Genomic DNA, 17,279 nt, shown 5'->3' on the forward strand with positions numbered 1-17,279 from the left:
CGATTAAAGTCTGCTGGTTCTGGATCTTTTAAGAAATAAGAACAAGTATGAGAGTAAAGTGGAGTTGGGGGTAAGGGGAGCTTAGTTGGGAGTCCCTAGAATTTAAGTAGGGTGAAAGCAGGAGCATTTCCATTTGGAAGACAGGTGAAGAAAAAGTTGAGTTTTGAAGGATTCAGTGTTTGGTATAGTTCTAAGTGAAGTAGGCAGAGAGTTCCATTTTTTACCTAGAGAAAAGGACAGTAAAATCTGGCCAGCGGGTCATTTGGGTTTAAGAATGGAGATTAGGTTTTGGTGTTTGGATCTCAGTGATCTGTTAGGGATGTATGAAGGAAGGATGACCTTTAAGGCTGGGCATTTATCAGGGGAGAATATTAGTTTGTGAGCGGTGGTTAGTTGTAGATAGTCTAGGTGGTTAGGGAGCTCTAACCAGTTCAGAGAGTGAAGGCTGAGGCAGTGGTGAGTTGATGTTTTGGATTTGGTGGCAAATTTAGAGATCTTATTATAGCAAGCTTAGAGGTGTTGGTAACAGACAAATTGGTTAGAAGAGGGGCTCCATATAGAAGGGAAAGTAGGTGGTTGCCAGGGTATGCCTAGTGGAGTTTGAAAGAAAGCAGTTGTTCCTATATAGCATACCTAGCTTTTGGTGGGTTTTCCTAATGTTTTGTTGTATGTGAAGATCAAATTTGAGGTGTTCGTCAATGGTGATGCCAAGGAGTTTTGCAGAGGGAACCACTTCAATGGCAGTGTTAGTTTGGCTTAGAATATTGAAAGTGTTTTTGTCCAAAGAGGAAACCTTGGAGGGGAGAAAAATTAGTATTTTGGAGTTATTGGAGTTGAGAGAAAGGTGGTTTTGGTGCATCCAGTTCTCTGTAGTTCATAGATTCATAGGTAGATACTAGGCTATCTGCCCTAGGGCATTTATAAGCCTAGCCAGAGTGTATTTGGCTTCCGCCTCCCTATTAGATTAGCCTACTGTGCCTCTGTAAAGTAGGTCACAGAAGGTACCCTTTTAAGATTAGTTTACTGTGCCTCTGTCTAGCAGGGACACAGGAGAGATCCCAGGGGTGAATTTGCGATTTCCCATCCACGCATCCAAATTTCGCTTGAAGAGAGTCAGCGAGGGGCTATGTCTAACATGAATTGGGATTCTATTCCAGAGTGAAGGGAGCCTCTGGGAAATAAATCTGTCCCTCCAGCATGTCCTATTTATTTTTGTGCTGAGGTTTAGGTCCCTGGAGCGTGTAGCTCTAAGGGACTTGGATTTTTTGAGGTGGAGCATGTCCATTAATTCTGGGTTTGACATGGCTTTGTACGTCAGGCATAGATTGCCTCTGAGTAGGCGGTAAGCAACTGAGTAGAGCTTGGAGTTTCTTTAGTTGAGCTGCATAGGACATCTGTTTGTAGCCCATGATCCTCTTGGTGAGGTACTTTTGGGGTCTCTCCAGTTGCTGCAGGTGTCGGGTAAGGTACATCCCAAAAGGGGCATTGTATTCAATTATGGGCCTGATGAGTGATGAGTAGAGGGGCACAATGACCTCTCTTGATCTAGATGCGAACCCTTTCATGATAAGGTGGGCTATATAGAAGGTCTTTCTAACCACTTTGGCAACGTGATTATCAAAGGAGAGATTACTATCTACGTTGGTCCCCAACTCTCTAATTACATCTTCCGTACTTAATGGATTACCACCTATGTGGTAATTTGTGGGCACCTTGTTTTTCCCAAAGGGATGACTATGCACTATTTAGCTTGAGGCCGTGGCTCTGGCACCAAGCATCCGTCTCTGTGAGACCCTTTTGGAGGATGCATGTGTCAACTGGAGATTCGATTATGGCCCCCAGTTTGCAGTCATCTGCGAACTTTGTCAGCCATAATCCCCCCGTGTTAGCCTGAACCTCAGAGAAGTATATACCGAACAAGAGAGGTCCCAGAACTGAGCCCTGTGGGACGCCACTTGTAACTGGTTTGGATTCGGACATGGCACCTGCGATTCTGACCATGTGGGTTCTATCTCTGAGCCAGTTTGCAACCCATCTTGTGATATAGAGGTTGATATTTAAGCTGGTAAGCTTATTTATGATGCCCGAGTGGGGTATTGTTTTGAAGGCTTTTGCGAGGTCCAGGTAGGCTGTGTGGACTACCTTGCTCTCATCTATGGCATTGGTAACTGTTTCAAAGAAATCAACTAGGTTTAAGAGGCAAGATCTGCCCTTAACAAAGCCGAATTGGGTAGGGTCCAGTGTCTGGAGGCTCCCAATGTCTTTGTTTATGAGTTCCATGATAATACGCTCCATAGCTTTACAGACCAGACTAGTCAGGCTTATGGGGCGATAGTTTCCGGGGTCCGTTGTGGCACCACCTTTGTGGAGTGGGACCACTGTAGCTGTACGCCATTCTTTGGGTACATATCCTGTAGTAAGGCTAAGTTTGAATAGTGACTTAATGTGAGGGTTCAGTTCTTCTTGGAGCTCATGTAAGACACAGCCTGGGACACCGTCCGGTCCCATAGATGCTGTGTTGTTTGCTTTGGAGAGGGCAGCTTTCACCTGTGCATCTGTGATGTCAGGGAGGTTACATTCAGTTGGGATAGGCATTTGCTCCTTTGGGGGGGAAGGGGGGGAGAAGTTTGCGCTGAATTTGTCTGCCAGGATGTTGGCTATGTCTGTAGGTTCAGTATATTTTGTACCGTTATGCAGTAATTCAGAGCATATCTGGGAGTTTCCGCCCATGTTCCTGACATAACTAAATAAGGCCTTGTGAATTATCTTTAGTGTCTAGGGCAATTTTTCTTTCGAAACTGGCCTTTGATGATTTTATGAGGGATCAAAGTTTCTTGCTAATACTGATCAGAGATGCCTTCCTTTTTGGGATTTTGCTCTGTCATGTAGTAGCTTCCTCCTTCTGTTGTATAGCTTATTTATGACCAGGGTCCACCAGACCGGTCTCCTGTTTTTGGAGGAGTGAGTCTTGGTTTTATTTGGGATAGCACGATCCATGGATTCCTGCAGGTGCTTGTAAAATGCATTTGTAAAGGATTCTGCGGATTGGGCTGTATTATCCTCTGGCCCAGGGGCTTTGAAGGATTCCACCTCAGTCTTGAGAAGTGCAAAAGTGGTAAAGGCTAATTGGGTTTTGGTCAGTAGTTCAGGAAAGTTTGGGGCAGAGCAGACCAAGGTAGAGTCATCAGCGTATTGGATGACTGTGGTGTCAGGGATGAAGGTGTGAAGGTTATTTATAAAGATGTTGAAAAGCATGGGTCCAAGGATGGATCCCTGAGGAACGCCAGTAGGTATAGGCAAAAAGGAAGAGAAGGAGTTCTTCCATTTGACTGCTTGAGATCTATCAGATAGGTAACTGGAGAACTAGGATGGAGTATTTGGGGAGAGATTGAGATTAGCCAGATGAAGAGGGTGTGTGTGGGAGATGGTGTCAAAGGCTTTTGAAAGATCTAGCAGAACTGTGGATACAATGAGTCCAGAGTCTCGTGCTTGATTGACAGTTTCTAGGAAGGATAGTAGGGCAGTTATGGTACTGTGGCCAGGGCGGAAGCCGTGCTGGGTGGGTGTTAGAGGTGATTTTGAATTAGATAGAGTAAAAGTTGGTGGTGGACACATTTTTCTAGAATTTTAGATATTGGAGAGAGTAGAGCGATGGGACGGAAGTTAGAAATAGTGGTGTTTTTGCCTCCTTTGTGAAGAGGTAGAATGTAGGCTGAATGCCAATTGTCTGATATTGTGTGTGCTGAGACATGTCGTATGCTTGTGTGCCCATTACTGTTATATCCCTTGTCTTTCCCTTCAAACACTCCCAAATTTTTCCTTTTCAAAAACAAAAAAAATAATTTAGTATTCAATTTCCTACTTTCCTATATGCCCATTTGTACCTCTTCTGATGCTCAATAAAATGATTTGTAGACATCAATGTAGACCTATTTAGCGTGGCCTGCAGTCTTATACTGTCATGATTCAGTGCATGTGCAGACACTTAGGAACATACATCCTAATTGTTTTGGGTTTTTATTGTTATTGGACTGAAGTTTATTATAGTAGTTTTTTTGTCTTTGGTAATAAGTTTTTTTACTTGGTTGTGGAGTTGGGTGTATAGGAGTAAAGTAGAGGACAGTTTATTTTTCTGGTAGAGCTTCCAGGATTTGTCTCTGACGCATAATTTTAGATGTTCATCGTGCATACAGCTGCAGTAATCACAGATGGGTTTTCTGCCGTCAGGCGGTCCCTCGGTCGGCCGAATTCCAAAGTCTTGGTCCGGCGTCGGTTGTCGTCACTTTCTCTTCTGACGTCAATGAGGCCAGAGTATATAAGACACAGCCGACGCCATGTTCTTCAGTCTTTTTTGCCGCGCGGTGCCCGAAGCAGAAGCAGTTCGCAAGTGCCGGTCGGCCAGCTCCTGAATTACGAAAATTTTGGAAACCGAAGTCTTCATTAAAGCTAAGTACCCCGTTGGGGAAACTTTTCTTGCCTCAGACCGATGTCAGAAAAAGTTAATAATTGTATTTCTTGTGGGAAGCAAATACCGCATAAGGATTTCCATTCCCTCTGCATACCTTGTTTGGGCCCAGACCACGTCGTCTCGGGCTGTCGCTTTTTGCGCTACCTTCAATAAACGCACTATTAAGCGTCGGTAAAGCTTTTGATTATAAAATGTCGTCGGAAACTCCGACTACCATTTTGTCCAAAAAACGCAAGGAAAGGGACCGACACGCGAGGCCTGCGGTCCCCGCCGACACCACGCCAAAACAGGCTACACGTGGTCCGGTTCTCAGCGAGACGCCTTTGCAGTCCCTGACTACCGACGACACTCCTTTGGCAGTGTCCTCTGTACCCGAGACCGCTGGAACCTCGGCCCTTTCCCAGACTACAACCGAAGCATTTGCTAATGTTGAGCCTACTAATGTGGACAGGTCCACATCCACCCATGGTGTATTTAGGCCCTCATCTTCTTTTTCAATTAAGGCCTTTACTAAATCCAAAGCAGCCAGGCATCCCACGAGGCCTGTTGCACAGGGCCCATCTCCAGGTCCCATGCCTAAAAAACAGATGCTTAAAATGGCTGAGGATTTAATTACTCTTATCAGAGGTTCTCAACCCCCTCCAGACAAGAGACCCAGAGTGGAGGAAGATTCCCCCTCTTCTGATCAGGGATCCATTTTATCAGAACATTCTGATGCAGAGGAACACCCTTACTCTCCTTTTGAGGATTCGGATGCAGAACAGTCCATCCCTTCTGTATCCCCTCCTGAAGATTTTTCCTTTGGGGAAACCTGGCACACCTTGAGGGAACACTTCCATTGGGAAGGCCAAGACTTTTCAGATTCCAAGAAAAGACTTGGGGAATTTCTTTTGTTACCTCAACACAGACCTCTGGCTATACCCCCTGTTTTGGACATACTGGATGATGTTTATTCGGAGGCTTGCCTTAACCCGGATTCTCTGCCTCCTGCACCAGTCAAACCTGATGGGTATTACAGAGTACCCAGCTCTCACCAGTATCTCTTCAAAAGCCATAATGCTGACCCTGAAACCATTTCACAAGGCCCCAAGGGATTGAAGGTCTCCACTGCCAAGAATCCACTTCCTGCAGAAAGGGAATGAAGATCTTTAGAAAGGTGGGGTAAAAAGGTATATACCTCGGCCACCCTAGCCATGAGGGCCTTAAATTGTCAGTTTCATATGCTTAAATATCCAACAGTTCCTGTTAACACAATTAAGGAACAAAATGTCTCAACCTGAACAAACAGATTTAAAGGAGTTACAGGATATGATGCATAGTGCAGAGCAAGTGGGTAAACACACCTTACAATGTGGTTATGATGCCCTAGAGGCTTCCAGTAGAGCGGCTGCTACGGGATCAGTCATTCGCAGACATGCTTGGCTTAGAGAACAAAACTTGCCTGATCATGTGAAAGCTAAACTTTTAGATGCTCCTTTACAAAAGGATGTGCTGTTTGGTACTAATGCTGAGGAGATATTACGGAAAATGGAAGAAAAAGCCAAATCCATGCAAACTGTCAAAACCTTTTTCCAGGTCCAACCACCACGATTTAGCAGAAATTGGCCTTCAAAGAACTGGTCCTTTCCAGCCACTGACAAGCCCCAAAGAGGTAGATACAGGCACAAGGGGCAGAGGGCAATCACAAGGATCATATAGAGGCGACAATGGCAAACTCCAGCACCAAGAGGTGGCGAGGACAGTGCACAACAATACAGGAAGCAAACCCAATGACTCCCTCATTTCCATGCCAAGCACGTCTCAGCTGGCAGCACCTTTGGGAGGAAAGCTAGCATTATTTGCAAACAATTGGCATATTGTCACAACAGACAAATGGATCCTGGACATTATAAACAGAGGCTACAAATTTCATTTCCACACTCTTCCAAAAATGAGAGGCATGCCAAACCTGCCACAGAATCAAAGGGCAGAGGCACAACTACAAATTTCAAAGCTCTTAAGCATGAGAGCTATTCAAGAGGTACCTTCTCACGAACAAGGTCAAGGTTTTTATTCAAGGCTTTTTCTGGTACCAAGGAAAGGAACCGACTGGGGACCCATTTTGGACTTATCCATCCTAAACACATTTCTACTCGTACCAAAATTCAAGATGCTCACATTACAGCAACTTCTTCCCATGCTGGGCAAGGAGTTTTGGCTGGTAACATTGGACCTCAAGGAGGCATACCTGCATGTCCCAATCAGACAAAGCTGCAAGAAGATACCTCAGATTTCTTGCAGGTTCAATCCACTATCAATTCTCTGCATTGCCCTTTGGCTTATCTACTGCGCCCAGAGTATTCACAAAGTGCCTGGCATCAGTGATTGCCTACTGCAGACTTCAAGGGATACAAATTTACCCTTATTTAGACGACTGCCTGATCCAAGCGGACAGCAAGCACATACTTCTGGAACATCTGACATATGTGACATGGCTATTGCATGCTCTGGGTTACACAATCAACAAAGAGAAATCAAGGCTAACACCATCTCAGAAAATAACCTTCCTGGGTGCCAACTTGGACACGAACACCCAGATGGCCTATCTTACGCCAGAAAAACAAGGGCAACTATCTCAGTACTTCAAAATACTAGAAAAAAGTACCAGGCTTACTGCAAGGAAAATCCTGCAGGCTCTGGGATTCATGGCATCTTGCATTCTTTTAATCCCATGTGCAAAGCTGCATATGAGGAAACTTCAATGGTACCTAAAAAATCTATGGTCTCAACACAGTCACAGTTTGGAAACAATACTACCAATAATCCCATGTTTGCAAAAGGAATTTCTATGGTGGGCCCAAGCATGTCAAGCAAACACAGGCCTCCCATTCTGCAAGCCTCAAGCAGAGCAAGTTATCACAACAGACGCCTCAGATTACGCTTGGGGGGCGCACATGACTGACAGGTGCATCCAGGGCAAATGGTCCCAAAAAGAAAAGCACCTCCACATCAATCAAAAAGAAATGCTAGCAGTAATAAATGCAATTACAGCTTTCAAGGACTTCCTGCATCCAGGACAATTACTCATAAGAACAGACAACACCACAGTAATGTGGTACATACATAAACAAACAAGGAGGAACTCATTCATACCCCTTGTGCAGACTAGCCATGAACCTTTGGAACTTGGCTCTGGAATGGCAAATTGAACTTCAAGCACAGTACCTACCAGGAATGGAAAACACACTGGCAGACAAATTAAGCAGAATATGACAGATCCACACGAATGGAAGTTACATCCGCAGGTGTTTGCAGAAATAACCCAAGTGTGGGGGAGGCCAGACATAGATCTTTTTGCCTCCCACAGGAATCATCAATTGGAAAAGTTTTGTTCGAGGACCTTTCATCCAAAGGCCTGGAGAGTGGACGCCCTTTCATTCAGTTGGACAGAATGGACAGTTTACACATTCCCACCTCTGCCTCTTCTGCCCAAGGTACTTTTGAAAGCAAGAGCAGACAGACCGAAGATGATACTGATTGCTCCAGATTGGCCAAGGCAACACTGGTACCCATTGCTGAGGAGCCTAACACATACTCCTCCCTGGTCCCTGCCTCTCATGCCACTTTTGCTGACTCAGCACAGTTACAAAACTCTCCACAGTCAGCTGAAAACACTCAATCTCGCTGCATGGAAAATTCCTTAACACCACAACAGACCCTACTCTCCAAGGAGGTGCAGGATGTCATTTTGGAGGCCAGAAGACCATCTACTAGAAAAGCTTACTCCGCAAAATGGAAGCGGTTTTGTTCTTGGAATGCGAAAAAAGGCCAGGACCCTAGAAAACTGAACTTGCCTCAGGTATTGCAGTATCTAGCTGAGCTGCTGAACAGTGGACTTTCATTTTCTTCCATAAAAATCCATGCCTCAGCTATTTCTGCAGAATACAACACGGATCCTCCTTTATTTTCTCATCCACTCTTGACAGTTCCTCAGAGGGGCTAAGAATATTAGACCACCAAGGAAACAACCAATACCAGCCTGGGATCTTAATTACATACTAGAAAAATTAACATTGCCTCCTTTTGAACCAGCTGCCTCAACAGATTTGCAATATTTGTCCTGGAAAACTGCCTTCCTTCTGGCTATCACTTCAGCTTGTAGAGTTTCGGAATTACAGGCCCTCATGGCGGTGCAGCCCTTTCTCATTTTCCATCAGGACAGGGTCTCCCTTCGTACCAACCCATCATTTATGCCTAAAGTGGTATCTAGGGTAGCTTTAAATCAAGCCATTCACCTTCCTACTTTTTACCCCAATCCTCAAAACAAAGGGGAAAGGCTGCTACATTCCTTAGACATCCATAGGCAGCTACGTTACTATTTGGACAGAACAAAGCCCTTCAGGAAATCAGAACAACTCTTTGTGTCCTATGCTGTAGGGGCTCAAGGGAAAGCAGTTTCCAAGCAGACTATTTCAAAGTGGATAGGCCACTGCATACGGTTTTGTTATTCCTATCATGGGAAATCTGTTCCTACAGGTATCAGATCACACTCCACCAGGGCCACAGCTACCTCTACAGCCTTCCTCAGAGGAGTTCCTACCAAAGATATTCTGGAGGCAGCCACTTGGAGTTCTGTACATACCTTCACAAAACACTACCACCTGCCTTTATATTCCAGAACAAGAGCAGGCTTTGCCACTGCTGTTTTGCAGGGCATTCTGGCTCAACCCAGTTCCTCCTAGTACCTACCACCCTGTGCGTAGCTTTGGGATTCTACCCATCTGTGATTACTGCAGCTGTATGCACGATGAACATAGTACAGTTTTGTACCTACCATAAATGTAGATGTTCGAGTGCTAATACAGCTGCAGTACAGGTTTCCCTCCCTCCTTCCCCACTTGGTAAAGGCATGGGGCCTAACAACCTCTTCATACAGCCTGACTGGGTTATCCTTCTAAGGTTTATTTGCTTGCAACCACTGTTTTTGGATTATATTGCATTTCATGTATACGCATATAAGCATAATTTATGTATTGCCTTCTTTTGGGGGGCACCTGACATCTGGGGCAAAAAAGACTGAAGAACATGGCGTTGGCTGTGTCTTATATACTCTGGCCTCATTGACGTCAGAAGAGAAAGCGACGACAACCAACGCCAGACCAAGACTTTGGAATTCGGCCGACCGAGGGACCGCCTGACGGCAGAAAACCCATCTGTGATTACTGCAGCTGTATTAGCACTCGAACATCTACATTTATGGTAGGTACAAAACTGTACTTTTCTTTGGTCAGCCATGGTGCGGAATTAGTTTTGATACGCTTATTTCTTAGGGGGGCTAGGGAGTTAAGAGTATCTGGGAAGATAGAGTTAAAATGCTCAACAGCATTGTCAAGTGGGAGGGTATTTAGAGGTTGCCAGTTAATTTGTTTAAAGATGTTAGAGAAAATTAAGGGGTTGAAGTTGCTGAGGTTATGAGTTTGAATGTAGAGATGTTGATGTTGATCGATGGATGAAGGCAGGGAGATGGTCACTGAAGGTGTCAGGGATAGTGCCACAGAGAGTGATTTTGTTTGGATGGGAGACTAAAATCCAATCTAAGATATACCCTGGGGTGTGATTTTTGTTAGGGCGTGTAGTTGAAGAGATTACTTGGGTGAAGTTTAGAAGGTTAATGGAAAGTGAGGGGGATGGTGTGTTAATTTCATTCCAGTCGATATTGACATCGCCTAGAATATAGGTTTCATATTTTATTTGAGTTGAGGTCCAGTATAGAATATCTTCAAGGGTGGAGATAGTGTTGCCTGGGGAGATGTATAAGGAAATGAAGCAGATATTCTTATGTTTATTTAATCGGAGAAGGCTAGCTGTGATTTCGGAATTTTTGAAATTAGGGGTAGGGATTTGAAGAGGAATTAGAGAGACAAGATTGGAGTAAATTAGAGCAGAGCCTCTGCCTTTTTTGTTTAATCAGTCACTTCTGAGGATGTGGTAACCAGGAGGTAATATTTCAGAATCAGTGATATGGGGTTTTAGCCAAGTTTCAGAGATGGCTAGGATGTCTGGTTGATTGTGATTAATCTAGGCTTGTACATGGTGACATTTGTTGTTAAGGCTCTGGGCATTGATAGTGAAGATCTTCAGAGTGTTAAGGGGGGAAGTGGGAGGAGGAGAGTAAGTGGGGAGTGTTATTTGTTGTAGGTGAGGAAGAGGGTGGAAGGATGGAGTAGTTTGTGCTAAGGCGAGGGCCAGGGTTAGGATGAATGTCTCCTGATAAGGCTAGGACATTTCAGGTGATGAGTTTTGGTCTATAAGGTTTGTATAGTAGGTATTTGTTAGGGTTTAGCAGAAGATTCAGAGAGTGAGTTTTAGCTGAGGTAGAGAATAGTTTGGGATGAAAAAGATGCAATAGGTTGGGTGGAATAAGGGAGGAGGATATCGAGTGAAAGTGAGAGAGTTGGAGAGGTTGTAGTTGGGGGTTAGGGATAGTTTGAGTAGGAGGAAGGAATAGAGGAGCTTTATGGGAGTATGAAGTAGCAAGATACAGAGGTATTAGTAAGATGAGAATGGAGCTGGGGAGTGGGATAGTTAAGGGGAGTTGGAAGGGCATGTTAGGATAGGGTAGGGTAATGTATAGTGAAGATGAGAATAAAGTGGTATGCTAGTTGAGGAGGGAAAGGTTTAGAAGTGAATGGAGAGAGTTGGATATTGAAGCCAAGAACAATGGAAGAATAAGCGTATAGGGGTATTGGAAAAATGTAGTGGGAGGGGAAAGAGAGGTGGAGTGTTCTTGATTAGAGAATTGGGAGCGGGGTAATTGGACGAGGACTGTGATTGGATATTAGGTTAGGTAGGTGGAGTTTGTTAGGTATAAGTGTAGGCGTGCCGGGGGTGGGTGGGAATTGGGGGCAGGGTAGGGGAGCGGAGTGAGCCCGCAGGGCGAATGGAGCGGGAAGAGCCACAGAGGAGTTCACCTAGGGAGAACAATCAGAGGAGCAGTAAGCTAAGGTAAAAATAGGTGAGACAAAGCCTTGATAGTATTTAGAATAAACTGAGAGGATAGGCAGTGAGGAATTTAGGAAGAAAGGGAGATAGAGTGGGATTGTAGGCTCTTATAGGATATGGGAATCTGAGAGCCTGTAAGTTAAACTTAGAACCAGAATGGAGGTCTAGTGGAAACTGTTGGCCTCTAGTAGACAAAAGGCTAAATAGAAGTGGTAATGTCTAGTGAAAGAACGAATGCAGGGCAGTAAGTTTACTATTCAGGTTGGATAGGATTGGAGTCAGTGACCTGTAGTCTAGGAAGGAGAGGGTGATATAAGTTATAGGAACAAGTAGAATGTTGCTGATTGTCCTGGCTGGTGGGAGTAAATTTACAACCTAGGATATAACACACTATATGTCTATAGACAGTGGTATAAAGTACATACTTTCACTTATTAATTAGTTCCCTTGGGGGGGACTGTCTCAGAGGGAAGGATAGGTTCAGATCCTTAGTGTGGGGAACCCCCAGTAAGATGTGGACAAAGTTGTTTTTTTAGCAGGCAGGGCAAGTTCTCAAGACTACTAGCAAACCAGGTTGGGCAGCTGGGAATATAAGGGAGAAGAAAGACAGTGTTAAGACACACACAGAGAAAAATACACAGTTACAGAGGCGTAGGGTGATAATTGCAGCATGGAAAAGAATAAACTAGTATACTAGTACATTCATAATAGCCAGTATTTCTATGACTCTATCAATGTTAAAGAATAGTCTAGCATACTTCTACATTCATAACAGTCAGTATTTCTTTGACTCAATCAATGTTAACACATGGAAAACATAGTTCAGGAACTTTAAGGTTCAAATAATCATATAATCCCCCCTTTGTTTTTTCAATTAATTACAAAAAGGAAGGCTCTAAATAAGTCCTTCACGTTTGTACTCAGCTTTGTTCGCCCAGTGGATGGAAGTACGTTAATTAGGCTAAGTAATACAAGGTACCTAAGCAGAAGACGCTATGTATTCTGTGTACTTTCAAGTTATAGAATGCGACAACAAAATGCAGCTCTCTTAAAATATTCAATAGCAAAAATACAGCTAATTAGCTCTATACTGCTACAGTAACAGTCGTAGTTGGTCTGAAACAACGCCAGGACGCTGAGTGTCGACAGTGTTAATGTGCCACAAGAGCTGAACGTTTTTTCCGTTAATACAAAGCTCCTAAAAACAAGTCTACCAGGTCAGTTGAAGGCTACTCAAAAAGGCTACAAAGCAGACATGCTAATATTTTAAAATAAACGATAAAAAGTTCCTCTAAGCAAACTAGCTGTGTCATTCAGTATCCTAGCAGTAGCTGTGTTCGCACATGCAGTCCATGTGCAGAAACGCTTATGTAATTGCGCTGAAAACAGCTTGGGATAAGAACCGCTACTAAAGCTTCCCATACCAGTCGTTTTCAACATTTCTTGTACGAATTTAGCTATTCCTCTAGGACTTTATAAGAATGGTGTGACACAGGTAAAACAAGAAATAAAGTAAGCTTACCTAAAAAAAACCCCTATTTACTCCACCGCCAGGAATGCACAGCACTCTAGAGTTTAGCAGGAGAGAAAAGATGGCGTCCTAACTGAGAAGGTATATTTAAAAGTTAAGTGATGTCATAGTGGGGGGGGTGAGAAGTGGATGTATAGCGACAGGTAAAGACCAGATTTGGCTAGAGCAATACACTAGGCAGCAAATGGAGGGGGTGGGTCTTGTGATAAATAGGACATGGTTCAGTCCTGAATGTGATCGAGAGCTGATATGCTGGGGAAATAAAGAACAGGGTAGGAGCAAAGTATTCGAACCAACTAGGAGGTAGAGAACATAGGTGGTGAAAAAGAAGACAGTGCTCTGTAGTAGCAGGTTAGAGCCACAGAGGAGTTCACCCAGGGAGAACAATCAGAGGAGCAGTAAGCTAAGGTAAAAATAGGTGAGGAGGAGAGATGACACAAAGCCTTGATAGTATTTAGAATAAACTGAGAGGATAGGCAGTGAGGAATTTAGGAAGAAAGGGAGATAGTGGGATTGTAGGCTCTTACAGGATATGGGAATCTGAGAGCCTGTAAGTTAAACTTAGAACCAGAATGGAGGTCTAGTGGAAACTGTTGGCCTCTAGTAGACAAAAGGCTAAATAGAAGTGGTAATGTCTAGTGAAAGAACGAATGCAGGGCAGTAAGTTTACTATTCAGGTTGGATAGGATAGGAGTCAGTGACCTGTAGTCAAGGAAGGAGAGGGGGAGACAAGGTATAGGAACAAGTAGAATGTTGCTGATTGTCCTGGCTGGTGGGAGTAAATTTACAACCTAGGATATAACACACTATATGTCTATAGACAGTGGTATAAAGTAAATACTTTCACTTATTAATTAGTTCCCTTGGGGGGACTCTCTCAGAGGGAAGGATAGGTTCAGATCCTTAGTGTGGGGAACCCCCAGTAAGATGTGGACCAAGTTGTTTTTTTAGCAGGCAGGGCAAGTTCTCAAGACTACTAGCAAACCAGGTTGGGCAGCTGGGAATATAAGGGAGAAGAAAGACAGTGTTAAGACACACAAAGAGAAAAATACACAGTTACAGAGGCCTATAGGGTGATAATTGCAGCATGGAAAAGAATAAACTAGCATACTAGTACATTCATAATAGCCAGTATTTCTATGACTCTATCAATGTTAAAGAATAGTCTGGTGTACATGTACATTCATAACAGCCAGTATTACTATGACTCTATCTGTGTTAAAGAATAGTCTAGCATACTTGTACATTCATAACAGTCAGTATTTCTTTGACTCAATCAATGTTAACACATGGAAAACACATAGTTCAGGAACTTTAAGGTTCAAATAATCATGTAATCCCTCCTTTGTTTTTTCAATTAATTACAAAAAGGAAGGCTCTAAATAAGTCCTTCACATTTGTACTCAGCTTTGTTCGCCCAGTGGATGGAAGTACGTTAATTAGGCTAAGTAATACAAGGTACCTAAGCAGAAGACGCTATGTATTCTGTGTACTTTCAAGTTATAGAATGCGACAACAAAATGCAGCTCTCTTAAAATATTCAATAGCAAAAATACAGCTAATTAGCTCTATACTGCTACAGTAACAGTCGTAGTTGGTCTGAAACAACGCCAGGACGCTGAGTGTCGACAGTGTTAGCGTGCCACAAGAGCTGAACATTTTTTCCATTAATACAAAGCTCCTAAAAACAAGTCTACCAGGTCAGTTGAAGGCTACTCAAAAAGGCTACAAAGCAGACATGCTAATATTTTAAAATAAACGATAAAAAGATCCTCTAAGCAAACTAGCTGTGTCATTCAGTATCCTAGCAGTAGCTGCATTCGCACATGCAGTCCATGTGCAGAAACGCTTATGTAATTACGCTGAAAACAGCTTGGGATAAGAACTGCTACTAAAGCTTCCCATACCAGTCGTTTTCAACATTTCTTGTACGAATTTAGCTATTCCTCTAGGACTTTATAAGAATGGTGTGACACAGGTAAAACAAGAAATAAAGTAAGCTTACCTAAAAAAAACCCTATTTACTCCACCGCCAGGAATGCACAGCACTCTAGAGTTTAGCAGGAGAGAAAAGATGGCGTCCTAAGTGAGAAGGTATATTTAAAAGTTAAGTGATGTCATAGTGGGGGGGGTGAGAAGTGGATGTATAGCGACAGGTAAAGACCAGATTTGGCTAGAGCAATACACTAGGCAGCAAATGGAGGGGGTGGGTCTTATGATAAATAGGACATGGTTCAGTCCTGAATGTGATCGAGAGCTGATATGCTGGGGAAATAAAGAAAAGGGTAGGAGCAAAGTATTCGAACCAACTAGGAGGTAGAGAACATAGGTGGTGAAAAAGAAGACAGTGCTCTGTAGTAGTAGGTTAGAGCCACAGAGGAGTTCACCCAGGGAGAACAATCAGAGGAGCAGTAAGCCAAGGTAAAAATAGGTGAGGAGGTGAGATGACACAAAGCCTTGATAGTATTTAGAATAAACTGAGAGGATAGGCAGTGAGGAATTTAGGAAGAAAGGGAGATAGTGGGATTGTAGGCTCTTACAGGATATGGGAATCTGAGAGCCTGTAAGTTAAACTTAGAACCAGAATGGAGGTCTAGTGGAAACTGTTGGCCTCTAGTAGACAAAAGGCTAAATAGAAGTGGTAATGTCTAGTGAAAGAACGAATGCAGGGCAGTAAGTTTACTATTCAGGTTGGATAGGATAGGAGTCAGTGACCTGTAGTCTAGGAAGGAGAGGGGTATAGGAACAGGTAGAATGTCGCTGATTGTCCTGGCTGGTGGGAGTAAATTTACAACCTAGGATGTAACACACTGTATGTCTATAGACAGTGGTATAAAGTACATACTTTCACTTATTAATTAGTTCCCTTGGGGGGACTGTCTCAGAGGGAAGGATAGGTTCAGATCCTTAGTGTGGGGAACCCCCAGTAAGATGTGGACAAAGTTGTTTTTTCAGCAGGCAGGGAAAGTCCTCAAGACTACTGGGAAACCAGGTTGGGCAGTTTCACTTATTAATTAGTTCCCTTGGGGGGACTGTCTCAGAGGGAAGGATAGGTTCAGATCCTTAGTGTGGGGAACCCGCAGTAAGATCTGGACAAAGTTGTTTTTTCAGCAGGCAGGGCAAGTCCTCAAGACTACTGGCAAACCAGGTTGCGCAGCTAAAAAAACCCTATTTACTCCACCGCCAGGAATGCACAGCACTCCATAGAGTTAAGCAGGAGAGAAAAAAAGATCTATTTATTTATTTTAGTTTTTATGCCTTGCAATGATTGGCCTTTTTCAGCTGTGCTGGTTAGTGACAGTCATCCCTTAATGTACTCATTTACCCGTTTCTCATGTATTCCTCCTCTGAAGAGATGTCTGATTAGTTTAGCCCCTTAATACTAAGGAGTCTGTCTCAGGTGATAGCACAATCTTTGGGGTATGTGCTAGGGGAGGAAGTGTTATCTTATGTAACAGCAGTATTTTCCTCAGAGTTCCTTTTCCTTTCATGGACTGTCAAGATAGGATTAACATCTACAGATTCTAATGCCTGCACATCATTCAGTTTTCCAGTAGTGTGACAGGAGTATGTTGCCAGATCCTTTCCTTCTAATGTCCATATCATTGCAGCCATCTTTCTAGTATCCCATTTTTGTTTGCTGGTATTGCAACATGTCTCAGCAGACATCCAACCTATTGTATTAATGTTTGTATAAAAATGTATAAAGGTCTAGATACCAAATAAGAATATACATTGTTTTCTTGTACTGCACAGATTTTTCATTTAAAACAGTGACATCACTTTAAATATATTCCTGTTTTAACAGCTTGTTGCTGTTTGATATACTGTGTTGTGTTCACCACTTTGTTGCTGAAATTTTGGCTCACATTATTGAGCTATCTTGAGCAACTTGAATTTTTTTTGTGCATCCTACTTAAGAGTATGTAATTAAAAACACACCACAAATAGCCATGTTTGTGTTACTAATTGCTGTGCTAAATAACGTGGTGAAACATTGTCCTTTTCGCAGCCATGGTTTTATTTAAACTGTTTTGCCTGCTTCACTGACTGGAATTCAGAGTCCGCTTATTGCCCGTTACTGATCAGTCATTTCTTTTCAACAGATGTAGTGACTTCTTTATCAGACCTGTTGTCACTGTTATGACATGGTCTCTTTTTAAGATTTCTGCTTCTGTCTTGTTCACCCTTCCAAATAAAGATGTACAACTGATCCTAAACCTCCTTCATGCATCCGTGTTGGTCTTTGTAATAGTAGTAGCAGGGAATCGCATTACTTCCTTCTAACCCCAGTTGATC

The 17,279-nt window shown here is 43.2% G+C and overlaps 1 protein-coding gene across 4 annotated transcripts in view; it reads left to right on the forward strand.

The window, feature by feature from the left end:
* The window catches only part of TMEM41B (transmembrane protein 41B), a 415,812-nt gene that overhangs the window by 298,802 nt on the left and 99,731 nt on the right, over positions 1 to 17,279 (forward strand). The window lies entirely within an intron of this gene.

The sequence above is a fragment of the Protopterus annectens genome, chromosome 17.part0, assembly GCF_019279795.1.
Source record: "Protopterus annectens isolate FY-2018-M chromosome 17.part0, PAN1.0, whole genome shotgun sequence".
NCBI lineage: Eukaryota > Metazoa > Chordata > Ceratodontiformes > Protopteridae > Protopterus > Protopterus annectens.